This window comes from Musa acuminata, chromosome BXJ1-5 (genome assembly GCF_036884655.1).
Source record: "Musa acuminata AAA Group cultivar baxijiao chromosome BXJ1-5, Cavendish_Baxijiao_AAA, whole genome shotgun sequence".
NCBI lineage: Eukaryota > Viridiplantae > Streptophyta > Magnoliopsida > Zingiberales > Musaceae > Musa > Musa acuminata.
This window is the reverse complement of record NC_088331.1, coordinates 25,201,593-25,211,566: the sequence shown is the minus strand read 5'-3', so window position 1 is coordinate 25,211,566 and position 9,974 is coordinate 25,201,593. Positions and strand designations below refer to the sequence as shown.

General features: G+C 41.6%; 1 pseudogene; it reads right to left on the bottom strand.

Annotated features, from left to right (window-relative positions):
• Window positions 1-5,956: 5,956 nt before the first annotated feature.
• LOC135675249 (U2 spliceosomal RNA) lies at window positions 5,957-6,089 on the bottom strand (annotated as a pseudogene).
• Between the last annotated feature and the right edge of the window lie 3,885 nt (window positions 6,090-9,974).

The following is a 9,974-nucleotide window of genomic DNA, read 5'->3' as shown; positions in this document are numbered from 1 at the left end:
AGAAAATACAAAACCGAAGGATAAGAAAAAGGATGGTACAATCCATCCAAAGTCGTAGGATGAATACCTTACTACCTTTTCATTTGTTTATTACTAATGAAGATAACATGCTGGAATGTTCGCGGACTTAATAAGTCGGAGAAATGTCGGGAGCTCAACAGAATAATCAAGTCTGCCGCATGTGATATTGTTATTCTAGTGGAAACGAAAATTAAACAATCGCGCGTTCAAGCTCAAAAGAATTTAATATGGCCGGACGCAGAACTGTTTACCAATGACTCAAATGAAACTTTTGGTAGAATATGGGTCTTATGGAATCCTAACTCTATTAATGCTTGGTTTATTTCTGCTACTGATCAATTCATTCATCTTAAGGTAGAGGATAAAAAGAATGGCTGTCAATTCAATTTCACTGGTATATATGCTTCAAACAGTATGCAAGAAAGAAATACTCTTTGGTCTGACCTGACTAATATTGTAAATGGCTGTCTCAATGTACCTTGGATTGTTCTTGGAGACTTTAATACTGTTCGGTACACAAATGAAAAAGTGGGGGGTAGACAACTTTCAGAAAGTCAGCTTCAAAGTTTTAATGATTACATTGACACTGCAGCATTGTTTGATATGAAATCTGTGGGTAATTGGCTCTCCTGGAGTAATCAAGGTGCTGCTAACAGAAAAATAATGGCTCGACTTGATAGGTGTTTGATTAACCATGAATGGTTAACAGTTTACCCAGATTCACTTCTTGAGTATGGTGCTCCTTTGTTTTCTGACCATTCTTTAATGTATATACACGCAGAAAAAGCGACACCAAGAGGCAAGAAACCGTTTAGATTCTTTAACATGTGGAGTACTCATCCTCAATTTCTTGATGTTATCAGATCTGCTTGGAATGTTAATGTGCATGGATCTCCCCCTTACATCTTATGTCAAAAGCTCAAAGCCTGTAAAGCAGCACTAAAGGAGTGGAATACAAATACCTTTGGCAATATTACCACCAGAGTTCAATTTTGCAGAAAGGAACTAATGTCATTGCAACATGAGCTGCAACTTCAGCCAAATGATGAAAATATTATCTACAAAGAGACGGAAGCCAGAAATAACTTCATGCAAGCCTTAAAACAGGAGGAAAGTTTTGCAAAGCAGAAGTCTCGACAACATTGGCTTACACTAGGGGATTCCAATACTAAATTTTTCTATGCTTCAATTGCTACTCGAAGGGCTGTTAACCGTATCAGCAAATGCAGAGACAAAGATGATAATCTTATTGAGAATTTAGATGAGGTTAAAGCACACACAGAGCAATTTTTTTATTCCTTACTCAATCAAGCTGGGAAACCTAATAACATTCATGTGGAGCCGACTAGAAAACTTGATTCGGAAGCTATTTCAATCCTCAATGCCCCAATTACAGATGACGAAATTGTATGTGTTGTCTTTAAGTCACCAAAGCACAAAAGCCCAGGTCCAGATGGATTTCCAGCTGAATTTTACCAAACTGCTTGGTCTATTATTGGAAATGATGTCATCAAAGCTTGCCAACATTTTTTCTCTTCAGGTCATATTCTTAGAGAGATGAATTGCACTTTTATTTCTTTAATTCCGAAGAATGCAGGGGCTGATTCACTAGAGAACTATCGACCCATATCTTTATGCAACTTTATATACAAGATCATCTCCAAAGTATTGGCAAATACAATGCAAAAGGTATTACACAAGATCATTAGCCCAAATCAAGCTGCTTTCATCAAAGGGAGAAGTATACATCATAACATTTTGCTTGCTAATGACTTGGTCAAAGATTTGCATTCAAAAGCAAGAGGGACAAAAATCTGCATTAAAGCTGATCTAAGGAAAGCCTTTGATTCAGTTAATAGGAAATTTATCTATAAGATGCTCCTTGATATGAACTTCCCACAGCAATGGATCAATTGGATTCAATCTTGCCTAGAAACTCCAAAGTTTTCGATACTCTTTAATGGCTCACCTATTGGTTTTTTTGGGAGCACGAATGGCATCCGACAAGGTGATCCACTCTCTCCGTATCTCTTTACTATTGCGATGGAAGGACTTAGCTGTATGTTGGAACACGCAGTCTTAAATGACAGCATTAAGGTACCCAGTGCTGGTTCTGTTCATATATCACATATAACATTTGCAGATGACTTACTTATCTTTCTCCAAAATGAACCAACTTCAGTAAAGAACCTGGCTACTATTATGAATGACTTTGGTATGGTTTCTGGACTTCAGTTAAATCATGCGAAAAGTAAAGTATATATGAGCCCTTACGTTGAGGATAAGGTCTTTATTTCACAAACTTTGGGGGTTAGTGAAGGAAGCTTGCCAGTTCCTTATTTGGGTCTCCCGCTCATATCCACAGGCATTCACAAAACCCACTGTCAACCTATCTTGCAAAAAATAAAGAATAGAATTTCTTCTTGGAAAAATAGGTTTCTATCAAAAGCAGGACGACTCGAACTCATCCGTTCGGTATTGCACTCCTACTCTATATATTGGTGTAATGCATTTCTTCTGCCTGCTGGACTTCTCCAAGATATTGAACGGTTATTAATGAACTTCTTTTGGAATGGCACAAATGATAAGGCAATGCATATGGTAAATTGGGATAGTATTTGCAAACCGAAAGATGAAGGGGGGCTAAATTTGAGAAATACTAGAGATTGGAATCAAGCATGTTTGGTACAGCAATTGTGGGATCTTTTGCAAAACAAATATTCCTTATGGTCACATTGGGTTTCTGCTAAGTATCTCTCAAAGGAATCAATATGGGAAATTTCAACAAGAACATACCACTCTGCAGCTTGGAAAGGAATTTTAAAGGCAAGGAATTGGCTAATCAAACACATTTCGTATGCAATCTCTTCTGGAACTAGTACTAATATGTGGTACGATCCTTGGGTGAATGGGAAGAGTATATTTCAATTATATGGCGACAGAATACGAAAAGATCTTGGGGCTCCCAAAGATTGGAAGGTTTCCGAGTTCATCGCTAACGGTACTTGGTGTCTCCCTAATCCTATTTCTCCTGAAATGTTATCACTTTGGCCGACTATCATAGCTATTCGAATCAGGAACAACTCTTCAGATATACTTATTTGGCCTCATGACAATGGTAAATTTAGTGCCACATCCGCATGGAATCAAATTAGGCAAATAAATAACAAGTGGGTCCCAAGCAGTTGGACATGGGATCGACCGGGATCACAAAGACACTCCTTATGTACATGGCAGGCCCTCCTCAATAAACTACCTACAATAGACAATATGAAAAGAAGAGGTATCTATCATGTTAACCGATGCTCCCTTTGTTTGCAACAAGAAGAAACTGTTGACCACCTCTATTTTGCTTGTGATTATACAAAATGGATATGGAAGGAGATTCTCCAGCGATTTGAACTCAATAGACTGCCGCAACCAAACTTGCACCAAGAACTAGGCGACCTTATGCAATGTTTCTCAAGAAAAGGGCCTCTTACACAACTGGCAAAGGTTATTTTCAGATGTGCTATTTGGTGGATGTGGAAGGAGAGATGTAATAGAATCTTTGAATGTCAACACACAAACAATGCTCAGCTCTTGAAAGAGATTATTAGAGACTCAAGATCCAGTATGGAGCATGAACTCAAAACCGAGCACTTCACCCGAAGAGAAAAAGATATTTTTATCAAATTTAATTTTGCTATTAGCTAAAGATCTTGGGAATGATGCCAAATAATGTACCCACAGATAGTTATAGTCTACAGCATGTGTAGTCATAACTATCGCATTAGCACTCTATGAGTTACTTGGCTTTGTCTATGACTTGTATAGATAAAGCTATTTGTAGAAACTTTACACATAATGAATTTTACTTTACTTACCAAAAAAAAATCATTTGGTATCAAAGCTTACGTTAAGACTTAAGACTTTAGGGTCTTATCATTTGGTATCAGGGCAACGATAAGACTTTAGGGTCTTATCATTTGGTATCAGAGCAGCGATCCTCAGCGTTCTCGTTGTAGTTCACCATCTTGTTCAAAAACAAAAAAAAGAAAAAAAATAAAAGAAGAAACATGAGAGGAAGAAGAAGCCGCAGCCACCCCTGCGACCCCTGCTTCCGGCCAGCCCACCCGCCGCTGCTTCTCTCCGGCCAGCGCCCACCATTGCCCGCTTTCCGGCCGGCAACCACCACCGCCGTTGTTCCCCGGCCAAGAGACGACGCAGCCAACGTCCATCCCAGCCCTACTACCGCCGCCCGCCTCCCCTTGCGTCGCAGCGCAGCCGCTCGACCTCTCCTCCTCGGCGATCGTTGGTGACGCCGCTCCCAGCCGCGCCACCACCGCTACCTCTCCACCGCCGCCCGCCTTCCCTTGGGTCGCAGCAGCAGCGGCCGATTGTCGCCCTCCTCGCTGCGACCGAAACAGGGCAACTCCCGGATTGCCCTTGTTCCCAACCGCATCGCCTCCGCTCGATCACTTGGCCAGCGACCTCTTCTCCTCGCTTTCCCATCTCGCTCGAGTGAGAAGGACCGCCGGCACCGTAGCCGCAACCGTCGGTTGCCGCAGCCCCTCCTTGTAGCGGTTGTAGAAACAGAGCTTCCTCTATTGCCGCAGCCCCTCGTCGATCGCAGCCACGCCTCGAGCGTCGTCGCCTTCCAGCCGACCCACCACCACTGCCAGCCACCGTGCGCCGACCGCTGCTCGCCTCCCAGCCGCCGCTCCCCCTGGCTCGGGCGAGAACGACCGCCGCCACTCCCCCTTGCTCTGCCCCCTTGGTGACCGAAACAAGGCAATCCTCTTGCTGCTGCGAACGGTTTCCACCACCGTCGCTGCTGCTGCCCTGCCAGCGACGACGCCGCTCGCTGCCCAGCCTGCCACCGTCGATTCCTATTTTCCCCTGTAGCCTCAACCTCGGCAACACCACCGCAGCCTCCCTCCAACAGCACACGCAGCAAGCTATGTTTCGATCACTTCAACGACACCATTGTGTCCTCAACCGCACGCGATCCATCGACGTCACCAACGCCTTCGTAGTGCGGTAGAGACATAGCAACGCTGCCTTCCATCCGCACCGTCGCAACCACCGCAGTAACAGGCCCTTGGCGACGCTGCCCCTAGTTGCAGCCACATCTACGCAGTCGCCTTCCAACCTCGGTGCTCTCACCCCACACCTCGATAGAAACAGGGCAGTTACTCTTCCTCAAACGCAGCGACCGTAGCACTGCCCTTGGCGTCCACCTCCTCGGTAACTTTGCATCTATAGTGTTGTTGCCCTTGTCCGACACCAAAAATAGGAGTTGAGATTATAGATTTGCAGTCTTACGCAATAGCCATCGATAACTCGGTGAAAGCACAAATAGAAGCATTCGAAATTAGAATTGAGAACCGGTTACAAGAAGTACTTAATGATTTCAAAAAGGACTTACTGGGGAGCCTTAGTAAATTTCAACAAGGTGGGAGCTCAAGTTCTATGTTGCACAGATTTGAGGATACAGGAAAAGGGCCCCAAGATTATGACACAAATTACTCACACATGAAGATGGAATTTCCGAGATGGAAAGATGAGATCGGACCAATTGGATCTCTAAGGCAGAAAATATTTTCCATTTTCACAGAACCCCAGAAGAATCCAAGGTAGAAGTGGCCTCAATCCAACTCGAGGGAGATGCACTCCAGTGGTACGATTGATATGAAACTTTTCACGGAGTTCCTTCGTGGGAGCAGTTCAAAAGAGGGCTTCTTGTTCGCTTTGGCCCATCCGAATATGAGAATGTTGATTGCCAGCTCGCCAAAATTCATCAAACTTCTACAGTGTTAGAATATCACAGTAAGTTTGAAAGATTATCAAATCAAGCTAGAGATTGGTCGAACCGACAACTTTTGGATACATTTATTGAAGGGCTTATTCCAGAGATCCGGTGTGAAGTTAAAGCTCGTCAACCCCGTACTATGATAGCTACGATCTCATTTGCAAATCTACATGAGAAAAAAATTAGCAAGGAAAGATCAGCAAGGGGTTTGTATTATTAAACTGATAAGAACAGATACTACACTTGATCTTAGCCAAAAGGCCGAGAAAGGTATTTCACTGGTATATATGCTTCAAACAGTATGCAAGAAAGAAATACTCTTTGGTCTGACCTGACTAATATTGTAAATGGCTGTCTCAATGTACCTTGGATTGTTCTTGGAGACTTTAATACTGTTCGGTACACAAATGAAAAAGTGGGGGGTAGACAACTTTCAGAAAGTCAGCTTCAAAGTTTTAATGATTACATTGACACTGCAGCATTGTTTGATATGAAATCTGTGGGTAATTGGCTCTCCTGGAGTAATCAAGGTGCTGCTAACAGAAAAATAATGGCTCGACTTGATAGGTGTTTGATTAATCATGAATGGTTAACAGTTTACCCAGATTCACTTCTTGAGTATGGTGCTCCTTTGTTTTCTGACCATTCTTTAATGTATATACACGCAGAAAAAGCGACACCAAGAGGCAAGAAACCGTTTAGATTCTTTAACATGTGGAGTACTCATCCTCAATTTCTTGATGTTATCAGATCTGCTTGGAATGTTAATGTGCATGGATCTCCCCCTTACATCTTATGTCAAAAGCTCAAAGCCTGTAAAGCAGCACTAAAGGAGTGGAATACAAATACCTTTGGCAATATTACCACCAGAGTTCAATTTTGCAGAAAGGAACTAATGTCATTGCAACATGAGCTGCAACTTCAGCCAAATGATGAAAATATTATCTACAAAGAGACGGAAGCCAGAAATAACTTCATGCAAGCCTTAAAACAGGAGGAAAGTTTTGCAAAGCAGAAGTCTCGACAGCATTGGCTTACACTAGGGGATTCCAATACTAAATTTTTCTATGCTTCAATTGCTACTCGAAGGGCTGTTAACCGTATCAGCAAATGCAGAGACAAAGATGATAATCTTATTGAGAATTTAGATGAGGTTAAAGCACACACAGAGCAATTTTTTTATTCCTTACTCAATCAAGCTGGGAAACCTAATAACATTCATGTGGAGCCGACTAGAAAACTTGATTCGGAAGCTATTTCAATCCTCAATGCCCCAATTACAGATGACGAAATTGTATATGTTGTCTTTAAGTCACCAAAGCACAAAAGCCCAGGTCCAGATGGATTTCCAGCTGAATTTTACCAAACTGCTTGGTCTATTATTGGAAATGATGTGATCAAAGCTTGCCAACATTTTTTCTCTTCAGGTCATATTCTTAGAGAGATGAATTGCACTTTTATTTCTTTAATTCCGAAGAATGCAGGGGCTGATTCACTAGAGAACTATCGACCCATATCATTATGCAACTTTATATACAAGATCATCTCCAAAGTATTGGCAAATAGAATGCAAAAGGTATTACACAAGATCATTAGCCCAAATCAAGCTGCTTTCATCAAAGGGAGAAGTATACATCATAACATTTTGCTTGCTAATGACTTGGTCAAAGATTTGCATTCAAAAGCAAGAGGGACAAAAATCTGCATTAAAGCTGATCTAAGGAAAGCCTTTGATTCAGTTAATAGGAAATTTATCTATAAGATGCTCCTTGATATGAACTTCCCACAGCAATGGATTAATTGGATTCAATCTTGCCTAGAAACTCCAAAGTTTTCGATACTCTTTAATGGCTCACCAATTGGTTTTTTTGGGAGCACGAATGGCATCCGACAAGGTGATCCACTCTCTCCGTATCTCTTTACTATTGCGATGGAAGGACTTAGCTGTATGTTGGAACACGCAGTCTTAAATGACAGCATTAAGGTACCCAGTGCTGGTTCTGTTCATATATCACATATAACATTTGCAGATGATTTACTTATCTTTCTCCAAAATGAACCAACTTCAGTAAAGAACCTGGCTACTATTATGAATGACTTTGGTATGGTTTCTGGACTTCAGTTAAATCATGCGAAAAGTAAAGTATATATGAGCCCTTACGTTGAGGATAAGGTCTTTATTTCACAAACTTTGGGGGTTAGTGAAGGAAGCTTGCCAGTTCCTTATTTGGGTCTCCCGCTCATATCCACAGGCATTCACAAAACCCACTGTCAACCTATCTTGCAAAAAATAAAGAATAGAATTTCTTCTTGGAAAAATAGGTTTCTATCAAAAGCAGGACGACTCGAACTCATCCGTTCGGTATTGCACTCCTACTCTATATATTGGTGTAATGCATTTCTTCTGCCTGCTGGACTTCTCCAAGATATTGAACGGTTATTAATGAACTTCTTCTGGAATGGCACAAATGATAAGGCAATGCATATGGTAAATTGGGATAGTATTTGCAAACCGAAAGATGAAGGGGGACTAAATTTGAGAAATACTAGAGATTGGAATCAAGCATGTTTGGTACATCAATTGTGGGATCTTTTGCAAAACAAATGTTCCTTATGGTCACATTGGGTTTCTGCTAAGTATCTCTCAAAGGAATCAATATGGGAAATTTCAACAAGAACATACCACTCTGCAGCTTGGAAAGGAATTTTAAAGGCAAGGAATTGGCTAATCAAACACATTTCGTATGCAATCTCTTCTGGAACTAGTACTAATATGTGGTACGATCCTTGGGTGAATGGGAAGAGTATATTTCAATTATATGGCGACAGAATACGAAAAGATCTTGGGGCTCCCAAAGATTGGAAGGTTTCCGAGTTCATCGCTAACGGTACTTGGTGTCTCCCTAATCCTATTTCTCCTGAAATGTTATCACTTTGGCCGACTATCATAGCTATTCGAATCAGGAACAACTCTTCAGATATACTTATTTGGCCTCATGACAATGGTAAATTTAGTGCCACATCCGCATGGAATCAAATTAGGCAAAGAAATAACAAGTGGGTCCCAAGCAGTTGGACATGGGATCGACCGGGATCACAAAGACACTCCTTATGTACATGGCAGGCCCTTCTCAATAAACTACCTACAATAGACAATATGAAAAGAAGAGGTATCTATCATGTTAACCGATGCTCCCTTTGTTTGCAACAAGAAGAAACTGTTGACCACCTCTATTTTGCTTGTGATTATACAAAATGGATATGGAAGGAGATTCTCCAGCGATTTGAACTCAATAGACTGCCGCAACCAAACTTGCACCAAGAACTAGGCGACCTTATGCAATGTTTCTCAAGAAAAGGGCCTCTTACACAACTGGCAAAGGTTATTTTCAGATGTGCTATTTGGTGGATGTGGAAGGAGAGATGTAATAGAATCTTTGAATGTCAACACACAAACAATGCTCAGCTCTTGAAAGAGATTATTAGAGACTCAAGATCCTGTATGGAGCATGAACTCAAAACCGAGCACTTCACCCGAAGAGAAAAAGATATTTTTATCAAATTTAATTTTGCTATTAGCTAAAGATCTTGGGAAAGATGCCAAATAATGTACCCACAGATAGTTATAGTCTACAGCATGTGTAGTCATAACTATCGCATTAGCACTCTATGAGTTACTTGGCTTTGTCTATGACTTGTATAGATAAAGCTATTTGTAGAAACTTTACACATAATGAATTTTACTTTTACTTACCAAAAAAAAAAAAAAGAAGGAAGGATTCTTGATGTTTTGCTCCGAAATGGGAGGTATTTGGAAGGCTTAGAGGAGTGAAATGGGAATGGAGGAGACTTGGAAGAGTAGAGGAGGAAATGGGGGTGAGTTGGGGTCGGTTCCATAGCCGGCCCTAGTGTGGGTTTAAAGGGTAGAGCTGCTGGCGGTTGCACCTCTGGCTGGAGCGGTGCAACCTCTGGCAACCCGTGATAGCTGGAGGTGCCATCGCCAGCTGGAGAGGTGCCACCGCCTGCAGCCAGTGAGCACCTAATATGATTTGATTAGGGAGCCTTTGCCTTGAGGAGAGTTTCAGAGCAATTAATGTTTGTTACATGATTTCGTATGAGTTTTTATTTAAGGAAGAAGCTCTTGTACGATCAAGATAGA